Source organism: Lagenorhynchus albirostris, chromosome 3 (assembly GCF_949774975.1).
Source record: "Lagenorhynchus albirostris chromosome 3, mLagAlb1.1, whole genome shotgun sequence".
NCBI classification, from domain to species: domain Eukaryota; kingdom Metazoa; phylum Chordata; class Mammalia; order Artiodactyla; family Delphinidae; genus Lagenorhynchus; species Lagenorhynchus albirostris.
In genome coordinates this window covers 26,094,450-26,118,315 of record NC_083097.1, presented here as the reverse complement: position 1 = coordinate 26,118,315, position 23,866 = coordinate 26,094,450, and the positions used below count along the sequence as shown (strand labels likewise).

Genomic DNA, 23,866 nt, shown 5'->3' with positions numbered 1-23,866 from the left:
CTTGGTCACTTATGTGCCTGCCCTACCCCTCAGCATTCTGGTTTTGTCCCTGCGCCTGCTGGTCTTCACCTCTGACTTTGCCCTTGGACAGTGCTTCTTGGACTCCCTGTGCTTCTTATTCTGGATACCGTGCTAGTGATTTCCAGGCGTCAGGTCCCCAGTCTGGCCCTGGTCTCAGCCTGCTCACATTAAGGCCTTCGGCTCCTGTTAACCCCAATATACAATCAAGAGAATGTGGTCACTCCTTCAGTCTGATATTACTGCTGCTAAATCAGTCTGGTCTTTACACAAAAAATATAAAGAGTCTATTCTATTATTCTGCTCATGACTTTAAAAATCCTATGTTAAAAAAAATTTTTTTTAAGTAAAAGAAGATAAAAATCCTCAAGCCGTATGACATATCCAGAGGCTCTGTCTGAATATTGACTGGCCATGGTGCCTCAACACAACGGCTCACGAATTCTCATTTAGCTTTTGGTGCCATGAAAATTTTTGAATGAGTTAACTTATTTCGACCACCTCCAGAAAGTAAGAAACTGCCTATTAAGCCAGTGTGCATGAACTGGTGGATTGTGAATATTCAAGTGGCCTTTCTCCTATAACATTTAACCAATTGGCATGAGATGCGGGCAGCAGAGACACGGTCTTCAAGGCATCGTGTCCATGGAATCCCATTAGATGCTTGTTTATAATCCAGATGTCCAGATGCCCGGAGATTCTGGTTCAGGAAATTTCCATAAGGTCTCTTTGGCTCTTACACCTGATCCTTCAATGTCTGCTTCAAACTCTCCCGTAGTAAATATCAACTTGGCCACAAACTTACCCTCCATCTTTTGGGAGGAGGTACCAGGGGCAGTCCTGAGCCCTTAGCTTTCTCCTTTTCCTCTCTGAAACCTCTCATGCAAACTTCAACATCACATTTTCAACCATCTTCAGGACAAATCTAGTGGGATGCTCTGACTACGCTAAAATCTGGACTTTTAGACCTGCCTCTGTTTCTTCCCTCCAAGGGTACCAACATTCTAATTATTCAAGTTCTGGGTGTTGTCTTTACTTTCTCCTTCTCTTTTATTTCCCCAAACCTATTTCTCTCCTTTAGAATGTCTCTCAGATTCTTTTTGCTATACTCTCACTGCTACCGCCCATTTGGAAGAGTCTGATTTCCTCCTGCCTACCGTGCAGTCAGTCATCAGGCTAATAACCAGACCGCTGCTGTTGTCATTTTTCCATTTTGGTGGCTCTTCCTGTGGTCGCTTTCCCATGTTATCTTCGTAAATTAAGAATCTACAACATCACATTTGAATTCCCATCCTGGCATTCAAGACTCTTGACAAGTTGGCCCCATCTTATCACTCAATACCTCCTAACGGCTCTACCCCACCACCCCACCCCACTGCTGCTCACATCACCAACAGAGTAAACACATTCCCACCCCAGAGCTTCTGCTCCGCTGCTGGCTTCTGAAATGCCCTTCCTCCCTCCTCCACCGTATCACTCATTTAACAAATGTTATTGCAGCTACTGTGTGCTGGGGACGAAGTGCTTAGGGTACCTAAGTGTGGACAAAACAAAGAACTCTTGGGATCCCTTGGGACAATTACATTCGGCTGCTCTACAATCCATATCCCTCCCATTCTTTGACATCTGGTTCCACTTTCTCCCAAATGTCATCCTGATAACCCTAGGCATGTCCAATTTTTCCCCTATTTTCACTGTTCATACCACTTATTGTTGGTATCATATGGCTCAGTTCACCAGCATATACTGTCTTTCATAGTTCTCTGATTATTCCTCTAGGCTTGTTTCACGGAAACTGCTGAAGTTATTTCACACCCGGAACCATGTTTGGTTCACTATTGTTCAAGCACCCAGTACATTGCCTGCACATTTCCTAAGAATCACTCCCAGTGCATGATGGATGCTCCGTAAATACATGTTTCAATGCAATTCTGCTTGAGTTCAACGTAAGAGCCACCACTCCAATGGCCACTTTATCCATTAAGGGCAACGCTTCCTCCACTCCTACTCCGCTTCCTTAAGGAGATGAAATATTGGCCAAGAAACACGCTCCCCACCCCTCCTGCCTGCTTCGCCTAGAGCAAGATGCCCTCAAGGCTCTCCTGGGAGATGCTCTGCAAATGCTGGGTCCTGAAGTCGGAAGAGGCCGTAAACCATATCTCCTCTTGGAAATTCATGACGCATTTTCTCATTTTTGTTCATTTTTAGCCATAGGAATGAAGAACACAGATATGGCCCCTGCCATCACCGAACTTAACCTATTAATACTTCTGAGAAGCCCCTTGGTAAAGAGATTTTAGGTTTGTTTAACTGTGTTTTCCCAAACCTTACTCACTAAAAGCACCTAACAACGTTCCATGGACCACATGCTGGGCTTCAGGGAGAGGGCCAGCCAATCAGGCTAAACCAAAGTTTTGGGTGAAGGAACAAAGAACTGATCTTTTAATTTCATACTAGGAAGATTCGCTCCCCTGGAAGCCTCCTCAAAGAGCCTGGTGTGTGTGCACTGATAGCTGTTCAAAGGCATCCTTGTTAAAACACAGTGCGGTTATGAATAGGGTGGTCCCAACACACGTTGACTGTGCAGCAGCTAGTCACGCTGTTTGCTCCCAGGCACCCAGAAATAACAACAGCGGAAACGATAGAGTAAGAGACTGGGGGAGTGGGTGGGCGCAGACCAAGGGAGGCGGGGGCTGATGATTAGAAGTTCTGGCCCCCGGGGGCTCGCTGATCACGGGTTGTATGAGTCTTGCTAATGGGGTTAGAATTGGGGCAAAGCTAATGGCTCATAGAGGGTGAGAACCAGCTGGAAACAGGTGGGGGGTGGGAGCGAGGACGGAGAGGTGGAGGCCGTTTGGGAAGAGTGGAGCTGTTGCTCTCACACTTTATTCCTCTAGCATTTTGGGGGTTTTTGTTTTGTTTTGTTTTGCGGTACACGGGCCTCTCACTGTTGTGGCCTCTCCCGTTGCGGAGCACAGGCTCCAGATGCGCAGGCTCAGCGGCCATGGCTCACGGGCCCAGCCGCTCCGCGGCATGTGGGATCTTCCCAGACCGGGGCACGAACCTGTGTCCCCTGCATCGGCAGGCGGACTCTCAACCACTGCGCCACAAGGGAAGCCCTAGCATTTTGTTTTTAAGGCAGAGACCACACCCTTCCATACTTTAGGAGGAAATGGGTAAATTCTGAAATGGACACATTTATCCACCTGGGGTGCCTTCTCTGCCCTTCTGCTTTGGGAGAGAGAAGATGGAAAGGACAGGTTAAGAAGGGAAGGGAAAGCGGAAGGGAGGAAGAAAGGGAAGGGAGGGAGGGAAGCAGGCAGGAAAACTCTTCCAAAAAACACATTTTGAAGAGTTTTCCTGCCTGCCTAGAGAGTGGCATGGACTTATAAATAATACCAAATGTAAAATAGATGGCTAGTGGGAAGCAGCCGCACAGCACAGGGAGATCAGCTCGGTGCTTTGTGACCACCTACAGGGGTGGGATAGGGAGGGTGGGAGGGAGGGAGATGCAAGAGGGAGGGGATATGGGGATGTATGTATACGTATAGCTGATTCACTTTGTTATACAGCAGCAACTAACACAACATTGTAAAGCAATTATACGCCAACAAAGATGTTAAAGAAAAAACAAACACATTTTGGAAAACTCAAAATTAGAGGATTTCCCACTTGAAGATGACACATGACCACGGGATTGCATCAGGTAGGCCCGTCCAGGGTCCACGTGTGAGAAGGTATATCCTCCCAGTGGCCATCACCTTCCTATCACGTCCCGCGTCCCCAGCCCCAGAGCCATGCAGACATGTCAAGGCCCCCCCTTAGGCGTGCTGCACCCCCAGACCAGAACCTGGGCACCTCCTCCACCGTCTGAGCTCTGGGGTGTCCCATCACGGTACCCCCTGGGCTGGAGTGGCTGCCTGACCCTGCTCCGCCCTCCCCGGCGTGGAGGCTGAAGGCGGGTAGCACGCCAGTGCTTCGAATTGCTCACAGACTGAACGAGATTTGTTGAGCCCCTGCTAAGTGTCAGGCTCAGAGAAGATATAAAATACAAGTGCCTTAAGGTCCAGGCACTCAAAAAGCTTCCACTCCACTGTGGGTGAGAACGGGAGGAGGCACCTCCCAGGAGAGGCCCCTGTGAACCCAGGGGGCTCGTGGACAGAGCTGCCAGCAGACAGGCTGACAAGACACACAAAAGAGAGGAGCCACCGCACCTCCCGCCTCCCCCCTGCCCCCCCACACCCCCCACCCCCCCGGCCTGGGCAGTGACCGCCTCGGGCAGAAGGGACCAGACATGCGGAATGAATTAGGGAGATAGGCAGGAGCTGGAATGAACAGCACAATAAAAACAAGCGTTAATTCACCCTCAGAAGCCGGAGCACTTCACAGGGCGCGAGGTTGGGCCGACGGGCCCCGGCTGACCCCTTCTCTTGACGTGAGGCTCCCAGAAAAAGCACCGTCCCGCGCAGCTGGCGGCTCCTCGGGAGGAAAGGGACAGGGTCAGGGCGGACCTCGTGCGTACCCGGGACGCGGAAACTCGCCAAAGCTCTGGTGGAGTCGAGCCAACAGCAAAACCGCCCTGACCATTCTCTTTCACAGAGACTTTTCCTTAAGAATGCGCTGAGTGTCCCATCAGCCAGGAAGCTGTCCTAGCCCCTGGGAATGGCCATTAACGTTCTTAATACACTGTAACCTGCTGGCCCTTGTCGCCCTTGATTCAAAACAAAATGAGAGTCTAAGATGCATACAGGGCTGTTTTTATTTTGTTTCTTCATATTTGCTTAGCTAACTGGATTACTCATCATACTGAGGATTCTTCCAACTCCTGCCCCCAGGGGACATGGTGATTTTTCCCTTGGCCTCCCCAGCAGGGCCACCCTGCTCCAGCAACTTGGAAGGAGGCCCCCAGGTCACGTGTAGGGCAGTGCCCCGCCTCCTGCCGGGCTGGCCGCAGCGGGGACAGCCAGGACCCAAGCCCACGAGTGGGTGGAGGCATGACCGCTCACTCTGGACTCGGGATCTAGGAGTTGTTTGGTGCAGGGGGCGGCACTGAGGGGCCAGAAGCAGCAGGACAATGTCCAGGGATACCCAGCAGTGTCGTGGGTGCCGAGTCAGCCCAGCATCCCCAGACCAGCCCTGTAAGCCGCCTGGCTGTCACCATGCAGTCCACCTGGATTCCTCCCTTCTGATCCTCAGGGCCCATTGGCTTCGTGGGCTGCTCAGCACAATAAATGCTTTTTCTGCTTTAAGCGTCCAGGGGAGGTCTGTTCCTCCACCAGGCCCTAGAGTGTCACCATGGGTGACCCGGCCACAGACCCGCAGCGTGAACAGGCCTCCATGTGGGCCAATGGGATGGCTGGGCAGGGCTGGTGTGAGGTCTTCCCCAGCTCCTCTCCCCCTTCCTTTTATCTAATTATCCACCAAATAGTAATGAAAAATAATATTGGTTGGTAGGTGCTGGGGATGTGGTGATAAACAAATGAAATGGTCCTCACCCTCAGGGAGCTGACAGCCTTTAGAAAAATTCTGACAGTTTCTCAACGCCATCTCAACCCCGAGCCTCATTCCCAAAGGTCTCTTATGTCAACGGTAAGCACGTGACCTTTCGCTCCACACAGGCACATGCAGACACACGCCAGGTCCTGGAGGCACCCGGCCGCCTCTTCCTGCAATGCTTCACCTGGACCCGTCTTCGTTTAGTGCTGTCCTTGCCTTTCCCCATCAGAATGAAACTATTCTATGTCCCATTCCTGTGCAGCCCTGGGCGCATCTGGAGGCCTAAATTACAGCCATTAACACCTTAGTGGCCAGCAATTTAAGAGTGAAGGCTTTTTAAGAAATCTGAAGACAACAGTCTTCTGTACCTAATCTGTAGACCTCAAAATTGGGGCCCTAATTCTCAGAACTGGAATCAATGTGGGCGGCTGTTTACTCCACGTCCAGCTCTTTAGAGCACTGAGCACATAGCCTTATATTCCAGCCTGCTCTGCCCATCCTTCCTCTCCCCTCGCTGCACAGCCGGCCGGGTTGTCTTCACCAGCTGCTAATATCTGCCCCTCAGAAGCTGTTATTCCGTTTCACAGAGAGATTGGCAAATTGTTTCTGGAAAAGGAGGACATGGTTTCCCTTCCACCACGTCTATCTTTCATGTTAGGTTCAGTCCTTTTTTTTTTTAATTAAAAAAAATTATTTGTTTTATTTATTTATTTTTGGCTGCGTTGGGTCTTTGTTGCTGTGCACGGGCTTTCTCTAGTTGCGGCGAGCGGGGGCTACTCTTTCACTGCAGTGCGTGGGCTTCTCATTGCGGCGGCTTCTCTTGCTGCGGAGCACAGGCTCTAGGGCATGCAGGCTTCAGTACTCGCAGCACAGGGGCTCAGTAGTTGTGGCTCGTGGGCTCTAGAGCACAGGCTCAGTAGTTGTGGCACACGGGCTCCACATGGAGCCACGGAGTAGTTGCTCCATGGCATGTGGAATCTTCCCGGACCAGGGATCGAACCCATGTCCTCTGCATTGGCAGGCAGATTCTTAAACCACTGCGCCACCAGGGAAGCCCCTGGTTCAGTCCTTTTTAAGAATGTTTATTTTGAAAGAACAAAGCCTGTTAACTTTGGTTGTCCGTTTTCCCCTACAAAAAAATATGACAACCCACCTAAAGATTAAGAAAAAAGACTGAAAGTGGTATATAGATAGCAAAGTCTACTGATGCACTGACTTGGAGCCTCGAGGAGCAAAGTGTGCTCAAAAGAGAAGAGAGGGCGAGGCAGAATACAGCTGTCTGGTCAGCTTTTTGCAGGTGACAGTTGTATAAAATCAGGTATTCTACGTGTGCTACCTTCAAACTCTGCAAGCACCCCTTCCTCCAAAACGCTGGTCCAAATGGCCACCGCAGACTTCCAAGCCCAGAGAAACTTCCTCAGGCTTCATGTTTCCATTTTTACCCTCATCCATTCTTCCCACGTTATAATTTGCTCCTGTCTACAACAAAAACAAAAAGCCATCTAGAAATGGTGGTCGAAGCCAAGGCAGTTCAGACCCCAAAACAAACGAGGAGCTGCTTGTCATCATCGATGGTGAACTAGACCACAAGTTCTGAACGTCTGTGGTTTGTCCAAAGGGTGGACCCTGGGAAACCTCCAAAGGGCGGTCGTCAGCTGGCCACGGGTGCTGCTACCCTGTCATTGACTGCGCTGCCTGTAATTTTCAAGCAGGACGCTCCACATCACACGATACCAACATCCTTCTCTGCGCTTTTTATAACACAGACACTGAGTTTTCGCTGAACAAGCCCTCACTTGTCCAAGCCTCAGTTAGTCTTTTGTATGACATATGTAGGTTGGCATTTTTATTGACTTCTGAAACACACCAAATGTCATCCAAGGAGGAGTTGGGTGTCATTTCACAGAAACACTTAAGTCCTCTATCACAAGCACTGGAAGGGACATTGGTGGTCGTGTACTTTAATCTACTCATCCACCCAATGCTTCAGAAATGAGGTTAGGAGAAGTGAGTATTGTATTTAAGTTTATGCAGGTCATTCTAGAAAGAGTCATAATCAGAGTCCTGGCTCTCTGATTTCTGAACCAGAGCTCTTTCCACTTGGAGAGTCCAAAGTACAAGATTTAATCTTTTAAAGGGACACTTTATTGGCCATGGCAAAAGAAAACGAAAAAAAGTTATTTAAAGTACAGAAAGAAGCTAGAAGCCTGATGATAACCAATTAAGTTAATATATCTTCTCAATTAAACCTTCTATACAGAAGCAAAACTTTAGGATTTGCATTCCTCTGCTCATCTTCCAAAAGAATTCCTAATGAGCTGTGGGGTGACCCAAAGGCAAAGAAAGAGAGGGAAAAGACAACAAAGAGCCTTGATGGTCCAGCCTCGGACCCCTATGCCCATCAGCTTTGCTCTCCTCTAGCGGCCCCCGGCTGCAGCGGGCATTTGGCCGCCTCATCCCTGTGGTCCATAGCAGGACGTGGTGAGGGGACTCAGGTCCCTAACAGCTGTCCCCTTCTGAGGAGAGAGAGGGATACAGATTGATGAGTGACTGGCTGCCAAGGGCTGCCAGCAGAAGCCGAAAAGCACTACATTAAGCCCAACATCATTATTATTAAACCTACAATTTAAAACCAATTATGCTTTGCAGAAGACTCCATTTAAACCACTCCTGGAGGAAAATAAAAAGCCCGTTATACAGAGTTCAAGGCAAGCTATAGAAGCGCTTATGCCACATGGAGTTGGCATTCAGGCACAGATTAATACTAGTAACTCTGGGGTTCCCACTCAAATGAAAGCAGGACAGTGGAAAGCAAATGCTAGAGAATAAAAGCAGGATGCAAAGGTCCTCTTTTTAATGAAAAGCAGCTAGATCTCCTTGCAATTTCAAGATAAATGTACCTATTTGCTTCAGTGGGGAAAAGTCTGACATGTAAATCAGAGGTCCCAAACTGGAGCCAGGCCCTCCGAAAGGTGCTGGCTGGGGACAAAAAAAAAAAAAAAAAAAAAAAAGGTGGGGGGATATCATTTGCCAACATCTAGGAATCAGTGTCTTCCATGCAAAAATTCTGAATTTGCAACTTCTCTTGACGAATCAGGTTATCCAGGAACACTGTGGCAATGTCTGTCTAGAGCCAAGGCTTGGTTGTTGTCGACTTTAGATGGATGGATCAGCACACACTCTCTTGTTCACCCCAGTCTCCACCGCTCCCTATTGCCTCCCAAGAGAGACCCTGCATCTATTTCCTCTTACCATCTTTTAAAGGGTGACAAAGAAAGTGAAATCTTTCTTATAATGGCATCTCTATCAAAAATACTAATCTCACTTCATTTATTTATGTTCTCCATCTGACATATCTTAGACATTTGGTTGTTTGATTCCTGACCCAAATCTTCTTTAGGAGACAAGTGTCCTGCAGCTGCTGAAAATGAGTCATAAAGGAAGTCAACTTCAATTTGAATAATGTTTATCAAGTGCTTACTGGGTTCAAGAGACTGCACTGGGCCTTGGGGGAGGAACTCAAGGATAATTAAGGCTCATCGTTTCACTGTGGGCATTCCAGCTCCAAAGACTGGGTAAGACCCTGGAGAAGATGATGTCATAAGGAAGGTATAAACCACGATGGGGTTCAGAGGCGTCAGAAACCACATCTGGCTGGGACATTAGGAATGGGCTTCGAGGAAGGGGTGGTATCTTGACAAGGAAAGCAAGAGAGATCTGCTCAAGAGAGAACAAGGTGAGCATGTGCAAAGGCAGAGAAACAGCAGCGTGTGCAGGGAACAGGGAGGAACACTCCCCCAAAGATGTATAAACTTGGAAAGAGGGGGGCTGGGCTGTTGAACTTCTGGGTTCTGTTCCCACCTCCTCCCCCAGCCCAACTCCTGCAGAGGCGGCATAAATCCCTGATGACAACCGAGTGATACAGAGGGGCCACCCTCCCAAAGGTCTCCTGTACTGAGAACACCCAAACCACCACCCTGGGTGCCGATGCCACAGAATGGGGTTAGGGCTCAAGGTTATCAATCGGTAGCACTGGCTGTTCCTGTATGCCGTCATTTAATGCAGCATCAACTGGGACCCAGGCCCTGCCAGGGGGATGTCCCAGGGGATGTCAAGGAAACTGACAAACAGGAAGTTAGCAAACACATGGGGTTAACATCGTCTTTGCACCCAAATGCTGACGTATAATAAAAAGTCCTGCAGTTCAGACTTGACTTCCCATTCTATCCCACCCATCCTCAGAACACATAGTCTCTACCCTTAAAATGCACTCGGAGTCCAAACTCGTCTCGTTATCTGCACTGACGTCACTTTCTCCCAAGTCCCCTAGCCCTAGTCCTCTGCAAGAACCTCCCACTGGTCTCCCTGCTTCTCCCCTAACCCCTCATAGTCTATCCTCTACACTGGGGGAAAGGCAGTTTGATCGTGTCACTCTTCTAACGCGACACACTGAATAGCTTCCCATCATACTTGGAATAAAATCTGAAGTCCTCACAGTGGCTTTCACGGTGCTGTATACCTTACTCCTGACTAGGTCTTTCCCTCATCTGCCACCCTGTCCTTTTCGCTCCAGGCACGGTCATTGGGTTATTTACCGAGTCCCTACCCAGTGCCCAGCAGCCCTCTAGGTGCTAGGAATACACCAGGAACAGTGACCCACTCGCTCTTTCTTGAATACGGTGAAAATGCTCCTGCCTCAGGCCCTCGCACTTGCTGTTCCCTCTGCCAGAAACAATCTGTGCCTCAGATTCACATGGATCCCCACCTCACATAGCTCACTCAGCCCTTCACAAATACCCTACCTAGAATGGCACCCCTAATTATCCAGCTTCTCATGCCCCTTTGGTTGCTTCCTAGCTCCTGTCATTAGCAGACCTTGCCTTATGTTATAAATACATTTGTGCATCATGTTTACTGTCTGTCTCCTCTACTAGAATGCAAGCTCCACAAGGACAGGGCCTTTGTCTGTTTTGCCCACTGTGGTATCCCTCAGATCTAGACAAATACTTGTCACATCACAACTGCTCACTAACTATTTACTGAATGACTGAAATATGGGCTAATCTTTAGGCCTCACAGGAGCCAGCAGTGGTCAGAAAAGGAGAGAGCAAGGGTGAGCTGCCTGAGGCAAAGGCAGGGCTTGAGGATGAATTGGACTCCAAAGGCCGCCTGCAATGAAGATAAAGGCAAAAGGGAGCAAAGACTTTCTCAACTGGGAGAAAAAACCACGACCCAAAGTGTGGAAGTGGGATGTGGCATGGCAGGGGCTGGAGAGGGCAAGCTGGCCCACGTGACCCTAAAGGTCAGCTCCTGGGGGATCTTAGCTGACGATGAAGTTGGATCGGAAGGGCAGGATCGGTTGCTTTTAAAAGCACCTGCCTGGTCAGGGTTCCACCTCCAGAAATCCTGATCCAGTAGGCCTGGGAATAGCCCAGGAATCTGTATGTCTTGCAGGTTTGGGAACCCTGGAATGGAGAACCCTGCAATCCCAAAGATAAACACCACCAGAGCAGGATGCCAGTTTCTATAGAACACGTATCTCCTTATGCCCTTTGTGAGTCTCTCCCAGAAGGGAGAACCAGGGATAGCCACGGTGGGGAAAGAAGCAGTCTTGAGCATCGGGAAAGCAGGGCAACCCAGGGACACTTAGAGGAGGACACAGGGAATGCGGGCAAGCTCCAAGAAGATGAAAACACTGGAACCCCACTTCCACCTTCTTCACTCTTGAATCAGCTGGGCTTGATGGAGACAGATATCTACCCCAGACTTACTGCCTAGCTAATTACTTAACCTCTTTGAGCTTCATTTGCTCATTCACTCACCTATCTTACATATGGAAAACAAAAAGACTAACCAAAATCAGTGGGCCTACCACGGCTGATCTAAGCCAAGATATGCACAGATCAAGCATCATTCTTGCCACTTAGCTCCACCAGGAGACAGATAAGCAAGGAAACAACTTCAAAACAGTAAACACTGTCTCACAGAGCTGTTGCAAGGATTTAAGAAGTAAATATAAATTAAGGGCCCACATAAAATAGAGAGTCAACGAGATCACTTCCAACCACTTACTCGCTTAGAGCTGCCCCTATTTTAATAAGTGCTGACAAGGGACTGGTGCATCCCAGATCAGGGTTATCCTAACTGCCATTCCAGGTCTGGGAACCACTGCCCTAGAGGCGGTGCTAGAGGGACACACAGACTAGGACAGTCAACCCACACCAGACACTCCCAGGCACAGCAAGCCCAGCCCGCTGGAATCGCAATGCACAGACAACCTAAAACCTTCTCTGAGTCTTTGGTTTCAACCTTCGCCCCAACCAAGTGTGTGATTGGAGCTGCTGATGAGCAGCAAACCGGAGAGATTTCAATTTCAGCTCCTTTTAATTTTCCCACCCACCCCCTGCCAAAAATGCCTACATGCAGGGAACAGCCTACGCAGAAAGATGGCCAGAAGGCGGGCAGCAGGAGAGAAACATCACAGATTCTACTGCTGGGGGGAGTCGGAAAGACCCACAGCCTTGTCGGGCTGGGAGCGAGGGAAGGCTCCACGAGCCCGGACCAATCGGGGCCTCATTTTGGCTTCAATCAGAGCACGTGTGGTTCTGCATGTTAGGATTATGTGTTATGTTTTGGAAAGGTGGGGGGGGGGCATTTTTAAAGCGGTGTGATGGTCATTTTTCTGGTCCACCCGCCTACCTTACAGATGAGGAGAGGAGTTTGGGGAGGGGAAGGGACACGTCCACAGTCACACAGACCATCTGTGAGAAAGTCAGGTCTAGAATTCAAGTCTTCTGTCTCTAACACTCTCACCTCATACTGGTAACTAAACTAACCACCAACGACCATACAAAATCTATTGGCTAAGGACACTATTTGCCTAACCAAATATCTTGATGCTCAATCTAGGAAGTGGGGCTAGCACTCCCAGGTGGCTCATCTGAGCAAGTACAGGAAAATGGCCAACCAGACATTTCTGGAAGGAATCTCTGCGGTCGAGTCAGCTGCCCATTGCATCCTTTTAAATTTGTGACTTGAGTCCCACTCGGCCTGAGATTATTCATGGTAAACTAAAGAATGGGGGCCTGGGCTTCCCTGGTGGCGCAGTGGTTGGGAGTCCGCCTGCCGATGCTGGGGACGCGGGTTCGTGCCCCGGTCCGGGAAGATCCCACATGCCGCGGAGCGGCTGGGCCCGTGAGCCATGGCCGCTGAGCCTGCGCGTCCGGAGCCTGTGGGAGAGGCCACAACAGTGAGAGGCCCGCGTACCGCAAAAAAAGAAAAGAAAAAGAATGGGGGCCTTTCTTGGGAATAAAAGTATATGCAGGGTTTTAACAAAGAAAAAGAAGTAACGTACCTAGGGAATCCCAGCTCTCTCACGCTCAGGACCCAGAGCTCTGCAGTCATTCATGCACGGCTCGTGGGCCATGGTGTGAGTGAGGTGCCCCATGGGAGAGCATGGCGGCCAGCCCAGCTCAGGTGCAGGCTTGTGGGACTGGGTTTTTGGAAAGCTAGCTCTCTGAGGTCAGGTTGTAGGGCCATTCACACCACAGGGAGTGGGATGGCACAGCCCTGGCATGTGGAAAAACAGAGCAAGTAGATGTATTTGACGGCTCTGCCATCAGGAGGAGCAGAAGGCAGCACTGAACACGCCCTAGAAACCTGCCAGCATTGGCAGGAAAGCCAGCAAGCCACAGAGCTCTCACTGGGAGCTCCTCTGCACAGTGTGTTGAGGACAAAAGGAGGGGGATGCTTGGGTCACTCTTTGTCGAGTGTTGGGGTCTTGAGACAAACACACCCCAACCAAAGGGCTCCTTGGAAATAAGGCAGAGCACAGTGGAAGGGAGATCTTGCCCAAGTAGCCCCTGAAACTCGGCGGGGGGGATGTACAGGAGGGCAAACCTTTCATGTGAAGACTGTTTGCAATGAACAAAGTATCATAGGTTCTTGTTTACTCTTGCTGCCTTGGGATAATAGCATTTCATTTCACTTTTAGAAGTATCCTAATTTGATTTAAAAAAAAACGCCTATGGTCACCCTAGTCAAAGGGCCTTTTCTAAGGGTGATAATTTAAAATTCCACTTTTGAGCACAATCTCCTAACCTCTCAATCCGTGCCAAGGAGGACAAACAGCTGGTCTACCAGGCCCCCTCACTCCCCTCCCCGTGACAGACATTGTTAATGGATCACAGCTCTCCTTCCTGCTGATCCTAGACATAGAATCTTCTCAAAACAAATCTGCTGACGGCCAAGGAAATGAGTTGACTCCTGAGTTGATACTGATTTGCCCTTGCTGCTCTATATCTCATCTGTTCAGGAAGCCACTCACGGGGGCTTCCACTTCCTGAGGCCATGAAGACACCGCCACAAAAGCCTTGCCCTGGCTGCACCTAGGGATTTGTCTTGGCCAAAGCCAAGACCATTCTTTTATTTTGGGGGGAGGAGGGGGGGATTGGCAGTGACTCCTGCCCAGGATGCCAGGAATCCCACCAACACTGCCTGACTTCCAAGCAGACCAAACCAGCTAGAGCCCCACAGCTCTGTTTAGAGCCCTGTATGTGGTTGCTCGTGTTGCTCTAAGGCACAGTCTCTATAGCGGCTTGCTATAATGCTAGGCCCTCCCGTGGCTTCATGGATCAAGTTTCACTAGTGTCTGTTTTTTAGTTTTTCCTCCCAGAGTTTGATTGTGGTAGAAGGCACACTTCAGACAAATTCTGCTAAAATTTCACGTGCTGTTTCCTAGAACATACCCTTTAGTTCCTGGTATCAGAAAAAATTCATTTACATGGTTTAGGAAACACCTTACTACTGAAGTACACAATGAGCATGGCACTGAAAAGTGCAGGTTTTCACCAAGGCAGGACATGGAGGCATAAGTATAACTTGAAATCAAAGAAATTTGACCTTACAAAGACCTCCTTCCCTCCTAGAGGGGAAGATACTAAAGCAGGAAGGCTAAGAGGCTAATGGCACACTCCTCTAGGAATGGACAAGTCTCTAACTAGCGTGGAGTATGGAGAAGTGAGCAGTAGGTGTGCACAGTGAAGGGCCAGTGAAGACGGTTTGGCCGCAGGTTCACAGGTTCAGTGAGACTTGGAAAAGGATCTCTTAGGTGGTGTGTGAGAATTTCCTGGAGGAAGGAGACTTCTAAGATGTGTTTTATTTTTTTCAGCAAATATTTATTGAGCACCTACTATGTGTCCGGCACTATTCTAGATGCTGGGAAGAAACTAATGAATAAAGCAGACAGAGATAAAAGTCAGTCTCCTTCTCTCTCTCTCTCTCTCTCTTTCCACACCACCCCCCCCCCGACAGGTATTAACAGCATTTTTATCTGGATGGTGGGATTGTCTTTATTGCCCTTTCGGTCCATCCATATTTTCTGATTTTTCTCCAACAAATATGAATTTCTTTATTAATATGAAAAATACAATTTAAAAATTAAATATGAACAAGAAAACGCCTAGCACGAGCACCAGGAAGATGCAAGGCAAGGGGCACCCAAGGGACACTCAGGATCTGTTCATCTGAATGAAGAAGGTAAGGACAAGGGTGACCCAGTTACCGGCATCCTCACTCCGTCCTCTCTAGTCTCCTCAGGGACCTGCCGAGGCCTCAGCCTGCAGACTTCAGGTACCCCAGGTGGAGACAGAGCCAGGAGCATAACACACACTAACACAGAACTTCTAATCTTACCAGGAGCAGAATTTTTTTAGCACTACTAAGCTTTTTAGTAAAGTTCTCTAAAGTCCCCTGAAATCATTTGAATATATCCTTAGCCTCAGTAATTATACATACAAAAAAAAAAAAAAAGGACAAAGAGAACACAGTTTTTACACTAAGATTCTTTCCTGTTCGAACTACAAAGGGAAAAAAAATCTTTCTTTTCTTTTTCTTTTTTCTTCAGAATTAGCACCAAGATATCAAGCATTGGCAAAGAGAATAAATGTCAAGAGAAAAAAGATTTTATGACTCATTCAAATGATATCAATATCAAAGTCACTCTCGAAGCAAGTCATTTTCTTTCCTTTTTTATTTTTAAAGTGAATGAAGACCCTCTCTTGGACACCAGCTGAGACAGAAAGAACGTTTTTTGCCTAATAAGGATGTGGCCGACCCTCTCCTGATCCTCTGTCAGTGGCCAGTAAACATGGGTGAGGCAAGCCCTGCCCTGGTTTCGAAAGAAACCAAACTGACAACTCTGCCCAAATCTCAAGGAACTGATATAATTTTCAGTACATGCATGTGATTTAGAAAAGGAAACTACTTTAGAGCAGGGTGAAGCCAACCACCAAGCCATAACCCTCAACAGGACCATGCTTTTCAGTTCAACTGTGGCAAGAGAAATTCCACCTATGAACTCTTTAGAAAGTAACTACCTCAGAAAGTTCCAGACAAACCCAATTCTACGGACTTTGGAGGCCAGCCCTGTATAACACTGTTACCACATGGATAAGAAGTTGCTTGCGCTTGGGGTTATAAAATAGGCAAAGTTAAAGGGGAAAAATTGAAAGGCCAGGACAGAAAAACTACACATGTGATGTCACCTGAGCCATTTACCTGTGCCGGAAATACTGATTTCATCTCTCATGTTCCGGCCGCTCAGAATGCAGAGTCATTGCCTGGGACAGCAAACTACACATCAGGTAGGCCTGGCTGTTCCGTGTCGTCCATGGGCACACCTCCTCCATTGCTTCAGTATCTAAGAAAGTATCTAACCTCCTGGCTGAGAATCCGACAGAGAGTGGGACCTCTAGGAGGGGTTGCTAGAGACAGATGAAGGGACGGGTAATGTCGCTATTATGAAAGACCTGCCCTGTAAGAACCTGTAAGGATGCCACTGGGCCTGCCTTCAGAAGAGCCATTTACACATCCTTCGAGCAATAACTTCGGCTGTTCAGTCCACGAGCGATTTATTACCTGCCAAATGCTAGGTATCGTACAAGATACAGGAACAGAAAAATAGGACGGAGTTCACGCTCTAGTTGAAGAGGAAAGACAGGCAGAAACTAGCAGTAGAATATAATCAAGTATGAAAACATGTTATATAGACTCACAGGAGGTGAGTCATCAATGGATGGACGGCACGGCAAACTCACCAAGAGGAAAAGAGTTCTCGTGTTATTCATGTAACATCCTCCAAAGGGAAGATAGACTGGCTAGCCTAAAAGAATATTTGGAAGAGTTTCTAATTTGTTTAGCAGCCCATTTTTTCATCCGGAACTACCAATTAACATATAGCAGAGAAATTACTAGATAGTTAGATAAGTAGACAGATAGATAAAGTAATAGAAACAATATCGTCTGAGTCCCAGCTTCTAGAAGAAGCTGATACGTCAAATGCCTTCAGAGGCCAAGCATGTAAATCTGATCAAACACCTATGTTCTGAGTGTTCTACACCCATTTTTTCACTCAGTCCTTGGTGCAATCCTCTCGGAAGATACAAATAATTATCCCACTTAGATTAAGAAACAGAGGGTCCAGCAGGTTATGGCTTTGCAAGTTTACAAATTTGGCTGAAGTCACACAAGCAGCAAATGGTACAGCAGAGACTCGGGGAGGAAGTTCTGCCTTCAAAGCCCCAGCCTCCATCATCACTCCCCTCTCTCACCATGGAGACATGGCAGCAAGTGCTGGGCCTGGTGGGTGCTGAGCCCTGGACCCCCGTGACAGTGAACGGCCGCTACTGAGTTCTAGCAGATGGGTGCACGCCAGAATGCCAGGACCCAGAGAAGTAAACAAACAAACCCACACTTAAAAATGTGAAATCTCTTGATTTTAAAATATTGACAACAAATCCGATCCTTCATAAATGAAAAAGAGGCACTCGGCAAACCCAACAAAACCACGTGCAATGAGCTTCAGCCCCCGTCCCTCCAGTGGGCAACCTCTGCTTCATACTCTGCCAAGGCTCATCTCACATGGGTGGTTTCACTTTCACAATAACCTTGCGAAGGAATTATTATTATTTCTGATGGAAAATCACTGAAGGCTCAGGGAGGGTGGATGACTTTCCTGAAAATGCACCTGTTCACAAGCAGAGGGCCTGGACTCGACAACCAGGCCCTTGGCGAATGAAGCGTCCCTCCCTTGAACTCCACCACACTGTCAGTACGTCCACCCGGCAGCCTGCTGGAGAGAGCTGCCCTTTGGTTTACAGGTTGTTCCCTTTTCCCTATGAAAATGTAACTATCCATAGGCAAGGTCATGGGTTGAAGTATTTACTGGTCAATGAACCTTGCATTTAATAAACATGTATTTGAAAGAAGGAACCAGATCCTTTCCAAAGAGCAGTCTTTCTGGGGGGAGAGCTGCAGACAGCATGAGAGGAGGGATGGGGTGGGGGCATCATGAGGAGGAACAAACACTATGGAAGCAGATGTACAAGCATCGCTCTGCTTCCTAGTCTCGCCGAGAACTGGCACTGGTGGATCTACTCCTCTCCCGGGAGACCTGGCAATGAGAGGAACTTGCAGTACCTGATGGTTTCCCCCAGACTCTCACTAGTAAGAGAGCGAAATTTGGGTGAGAACTCCAGTATTCTGACTGCAGGTTCCGCTTTCTCTTTTATTTGTCCTGAGGCCACCCTCTTGTTTATCACAACAGACTAAGCCCAGAGCTGTCCTGACTTTGCAGGTCTCAGTTTGAATTCACTATAGAGCTATGGATGCCGATGTATCAAAATAAGACCCTGAGTAAATTCTCGGGGAGAGCTTTTCTTAAAAAAATAAGTAAATAGGGCTTCCCTGGTGGTGCAGCGGTTAAGAATCCACCTGCCAATGCAGGGGACACGGGTTCGAGCCCTGGTCCGGGAAGATCCCACATGCTGCAGAGCGGCTAGGCCCAGGGGCTACAACTACTGAGCCTGCGCTCTAGGGCCCGCAAGCCACAGCTACTGAGCCCATGCACCACAACTACTGAAGCCTGCACGCCTAGAGCCCGTGCTCCACAACAAGAGAAGCCACCGCAACGAGAAGCCCGTCAACACAACTAGAGAAAGCCCACACGCAGCAACGAAGACCCAACACAGCCAATAAATAAATAAATAAATAAATATTAAGTAAATAAATTCTGACCCTTAACTGAATCAATTCTCATTGCAAAAAAAAAAAAAATGGAGAAAATAGAGAAATATATAAAGAAAATAAAGTCACCCACAATCTCACCAATCAGAGACAACCACAATTTTGGATTCCTTCTTCAGTCTTTTTCCAAAGTGTGTGTGTGCATGCATGTGTGTGTACACGTGTAGTATTTTGTGTTTAGTTGAGGTCATACTCTATACTCCATTTGTTTTTTTTTTTTTGGCGGTACGCGGGCCTCTCACTGTTGTGGCCTCTGCCGTTGCGGAGCACAGGCTCCGGATGCACAGGCTCAGCGGCCATGGCTCACGGGCCCAGCCCCTCCGCGGCATGTGGGATCTTCCCGGACTGGGACACGAACCCGTGTCCCCTGCATCAGCAGGCGGACTCTCAACCACTGCGCCACCAGGGAAACCCTCTATACTCCATTTTTAAGCTTGTACTTTCACTTGTTATATCTTAAACATTTTACCGTGTCGTTATAATTCTTCAAAGGCTGATGTTTTAATAGCTGTGCACAACTATAACAAATGGATCACCATAATTTATTTTACTGGTTCTATTCCTTGGGAATTTAGGATATGGTCCATTTTTTTTTTTTTTTTTTTGCATCATAAGTGATGCTCTGATGAATACAAAATTGTCTCTATTTCCAATTTGTTCTTCAAGATGTATTTATACAAAAAGGAATTTGGGGTGACAGGGCATGCACCCTGAATCTCTTTATACACACTGTCAACATGCTTTCCGAAAAGACTATAGCAATTTACATTAAAACTGTAAAAAAATCTTTGCCCTTTAGTCTTTCTTAACTTCAGAAACAACTGTTCTTCTGAAGAGATGGGGCTCACTTCCCTTGTGTATCGCTAAATAATACTTAGGCAATAATTGCAGCTGTGTTCTTACCCATGAAGCTTTTATTTCATTTCACTTCATTTTTGACTAGTAAATGACCATGCAACACTTGCTAAAAGAGGCAAAAATGCACTTTATTGTTTTTCTCTGGTGAGCAGGCTGCAGTGAAGTTCTGTGAAACAGAACTGAATCTATCCCAATCACATAAATCAAGATGAACAGGCCTGAAGGAGAAGCATTCCATTTGAAATGGCAGTGGTGATTTAGAGCCATGTGGCCAAAATGCCCATTAGCTGTTTGTCATGAATATTTTTAGAAAGTGCAAAACAAGACTGTGATGAGAACCAGGGCCATAGTGTCCCCGTCTCCCCAGGAATCTGCCTGAAGCCTTCAGAAGCTGCCCAGGAATCAGCTGTGCTCCCTGGGCTGACAAACCCAGCACATACACACCCCAAAGAGCATTAAAGGCACAGCAGATGGAGAAAGGACACACATCTGCTCCGAGGACCGTCCCTCCGAGGACTGTCCCTCTGAGGACTGTCAAGATTTACACTTAGTGCAGGTAAAGCACTTCTGTTATCAGACTGTGTAGACATGAGAAAGGTTGAGGTTAAACCTGAGGACCCCATCTATGGTGATGTGGACCATTATTCCTCAGCTCTCTGAAATGATTCTGGGGAAAAAAATCCCATGATCTAAATATATTATGGATTTCAATCTCTCTAACATTCAAAAAATGTCCTTTTCATTGCTCTTCTTCAGGTCTGAGGTTTTTCAGAGTGAATGAAGCTTGTGGCAGAACTGTGTGACCCTGAGCAAGTCACTTAATCTCTCTGAGCCTCAGTTTCCTCATTAGAAAAGTGGGTCAATAATAATGTCTGCCTCGTAGGGGTCTTGTGGGAATTAAACAAAATAATCCATGCAGAACACCAGTACTGTAAGATGGTCTCAGCAGCTGCTAATTTTAATCCTGGAGGTCACGGTATAGTTCAAAAGCAGATTTATCCAGCTATGAATTATTGGCACATTTTACTTCTGGAAACCACAGCTCACTAGCCTCCCCAGCAGAGGAAGGGAAAGAAAAGAAATGAAACCTAAAGAGTCACATCTGCCTTATTTTAACCACTCCTGTGAGCCGCATAATGGGAGGGGGAATTTGTAACAACTGCTAAAAATGAAATTATTAAATGACCTGTGGCTATTTCTGTCCCCATTTAGCAGCTTTCAGAGGATTAGGACATGCAAAGGATGTACATTTGTGTGAACTCTGCCCAGAGTCAGGACTTTCCTCTCATTCTATCCTCCCCTCTTCCAACAACAGGCAGGCTGTCCTGAAGTTCCATGAAAAGGCCGAGCCTCTGCCAGCCCCAAGGGGTGAGTGCCCCCGTTCAGGTAGGGCAGCATCAGAGACCTGGGGTCCAGTCTTATCCTACCACTGGCTATGCAAGTCACTTCCCCTTTCGATAAAATAAGGCCAGATGGAACTCGGGGTCATCTCTAAACTTCTTTTTAGTGATGAGAGTGGTTCTCTCCTCATAAGCAATTTTAAGATCGAAAATACTCTTTTCCTGTGGACCTTGTGAAAGTCTCTTTTATTGCAGCTGCTCACATCAGGGTGAGCAAATGAGTCAAAGAGGGTTGAATGTGAGGTTGAAACAAGGTTACATGGCTGCTGGTAGACTCGTGAGATTCAGAGCAAAAAACCTGCATCGAATTAGGTCAAGTCAGGTATTTATTGAAGGGCTGAATCACAACCACGCGCTGTTAACAGGCCCCCATGAGATACCCAGAAGCCCGCTAGCCCTGTATGGACTTCCAGGCCGAACACGAGCAGTTGACAGCAAGATAAGCCAAAAGCAAGAAACCTGTTCATTATTTTAATGATATTCTTTTGTTTAGCTGACCCTTGAACAACATGGGGGTTAGGTGTGCCAATTGCCTGTGCAGCTGAAAGTCTGCCTACAGATTTGACTCACCAAAAACTGCTGACTGGAAGCCCTACTCATAACATAAATAGTCGATTAATACATATTTTGTGTGTCATATGTATTATATACTGTATTCTTACAATAAAGTAAGCTAGAGGAAAGAAAATGTTATTAAGAAAATCCTAAGGAAGAGAGAATACATTTACAGTACTGTACTGTATTTGTCAATGTCACAAGTTTATGTCATCTGTTTACAAGATGAATCGTCTGTCAGTACCTACATCATATTGTCTTAAATGATACAAAACGCTATGGAGGTTATACATATTACTAACACTAGACATCAAAAATGAAAGAATAATGTGAAAAAGAAATTCCTATTTATTTACAGGTATAATGACTCATGCATTGATAAGGAAGCAGCAATGTGATTGCTTTATGGTAGCCTAGGGTAATGGATAAAATTGCTTCACAGTAGCCTAGCCTGTATACTAATGAATAAATTGTTATATTTATATGAATATATTTATATTTATATAAATTGTTAATTGTATACTAATTGAATAAATTATTAATATGACTAATACAGTCATATTAATACAGTATTACAGTCATATTAATGTAATTCATTACATTTGTAATGTAATTCATTACATTCAAATGTAATACAGTATTACAGTCATATTAATAATACAGTATTGGAAACATTGTTACATTAAAAAAAAAACCTTACCTATGAAAATAGGCTCATACACAGCTTCTCCAATTACGAGAGACAGGCATACTGTATAGTAAGGTAATTCTTTGAAAGCAAAGTTATAAAACAGTAGAAAAACTAATAAGTTATTAATTTTATGTTAAATATCACTCACCTTATGCCTATGTAAGGACAGACTAGTATCTACATATATTTTATGCATTCATGACTTTTCTAACTTTTTCTTAAGTTTTTTGCTATTTCTAGGCTACATGGTTCATTGGTTTTTTACTTTTTTTAGCAAATCTCCGAAAAGTTTTCCAATATATTTACTGAAAAAAAAGCCCACTATACGTGGGCCCATGCAGTCCAACCCCACGTTGTTCAAGGGTCAACTCTACTTACAAAATTATCATAAATCATTAAATGCTTTTTTGAAGACTATTTTCCATCCAATGAATAGCTGAAAAGCTATACAGCAAAACATAAGATACTGTTAGAATCACTTTCATTTTAGATGATTCTGATTCAGTGCATTCCTCTGCCCTCCCAGGTAAGACCACCTCAATAATTTTATTCCTAAAACTGCCACCTTAGAATTCCTTTATGTACTTTATAATTTGGGATATTTTAAAATACAGAGTTTACATAAAATGGGTAATGGGAGGTCACTGTTGGGCCCTTCTTGGTTATCTCCAGCAGGCTGGTAAGTTCCCATCAGGCTACGTGTGCTCATCTCTTCTACCTCTGTCTTATACATAGAAAAGTCATCTAGAGCCAAGTACCAGGAGCATGGGAGGAAGCAGTGACCCAGTGACAGCATTAAGTTCCCCCCACGCCACCTGAAACAGTGTGTGAGCTGTGCCAACACAACTTTGTAACAAATCCCCTTCAGCTCATCCCTCCAACCAGATAGCTATTTCTAAAGTCCCCCCAATCTCTCCATCCACAGCCCTCACCATGTGGAGCTGCCACTACACTCACAGGGGCTCACAGAGAGACTGTGTGCTACAGTAGAAGAAGTCAGATTTGGACAAGTACATCTAATAGTTCCGACTGACTGATCAGGAAACAAATCTGTTTCAGTCAGTAGAACCCTTGGAGGCAAGGGATAAAAACTCAACCTGAAGAACAGAAGAAGGGAATTTATCAACACATATAAATGACAAGTCCATGGGGAACGGGGATAGCTCTCAACGCGGCTGCACCCATATACCCACTCACCAGGAGTCTTGATCTTTCTGTCTTCCGTGCTGGCTTCATGTCCAGCTGGTACGCTGCCCATGGTAGCAAAGGGGGCCACCAGGAGCTGCAGGTTCTATGCTACCAGCTCAGAAACTCCAGCTGAGAGCTTATGCCTCTTTCCCAGTGGTTCTAGCAGAAGTCCTGAAATGGATTCTCATTGTCTAACTTGGATCATGTAACCAGCCTCTGAGTTACGTGCTGGCTCCTGGAGCTAGAGGGTGGGACAGACCCCCTGCGGCACATGGACTGAGTGAGAAAGGGCATCCTCCAGAGCAAGGGGTCGGGGGAAGGGTGTCGGAAAGACGGAAACCAATGACAGCCCTAAACAGGAGGCTTAGCCGTCTGAACCGTATTCACCCCAGGCTTTGTCTGTTCTCAGTGTGGTGCATACTCAGTGCTAGTCCACAAAGAGTTGTTCCCAGTCAAGAATCCGAACACAATCAGCTCTTCGGGGCACCCTTGTGCTCCCTTCCAGGCAGTGCCCTCCTAAGGGTAACCACTATCCTGCTTCTAACACCACAGATACATTTTGCCCGTTATTACACTT

General features: G+C 46.8%; 1 protein-coding gene across 1 annotated transcript in view; it reads right to left on the bottom strand.

The window, feature by feature from the left end:
- Positions 1-23,866, bottom strand: part of PDZD2 (PDZ domain containing 2) — a 378,282-nt gene that overhangs the window by 267,216 nt on the left and 87,200 nt on the right. The window contains exon 2 of the mRNA XM_060146915.1: positions 4,383-4,497. The gene's annotated coding sequence lies outside the window, so the exon portion shown is untranslated. The remainder of the gene's footprint in view (positions 1-4,382; positions 4,498-23,866) is intronic.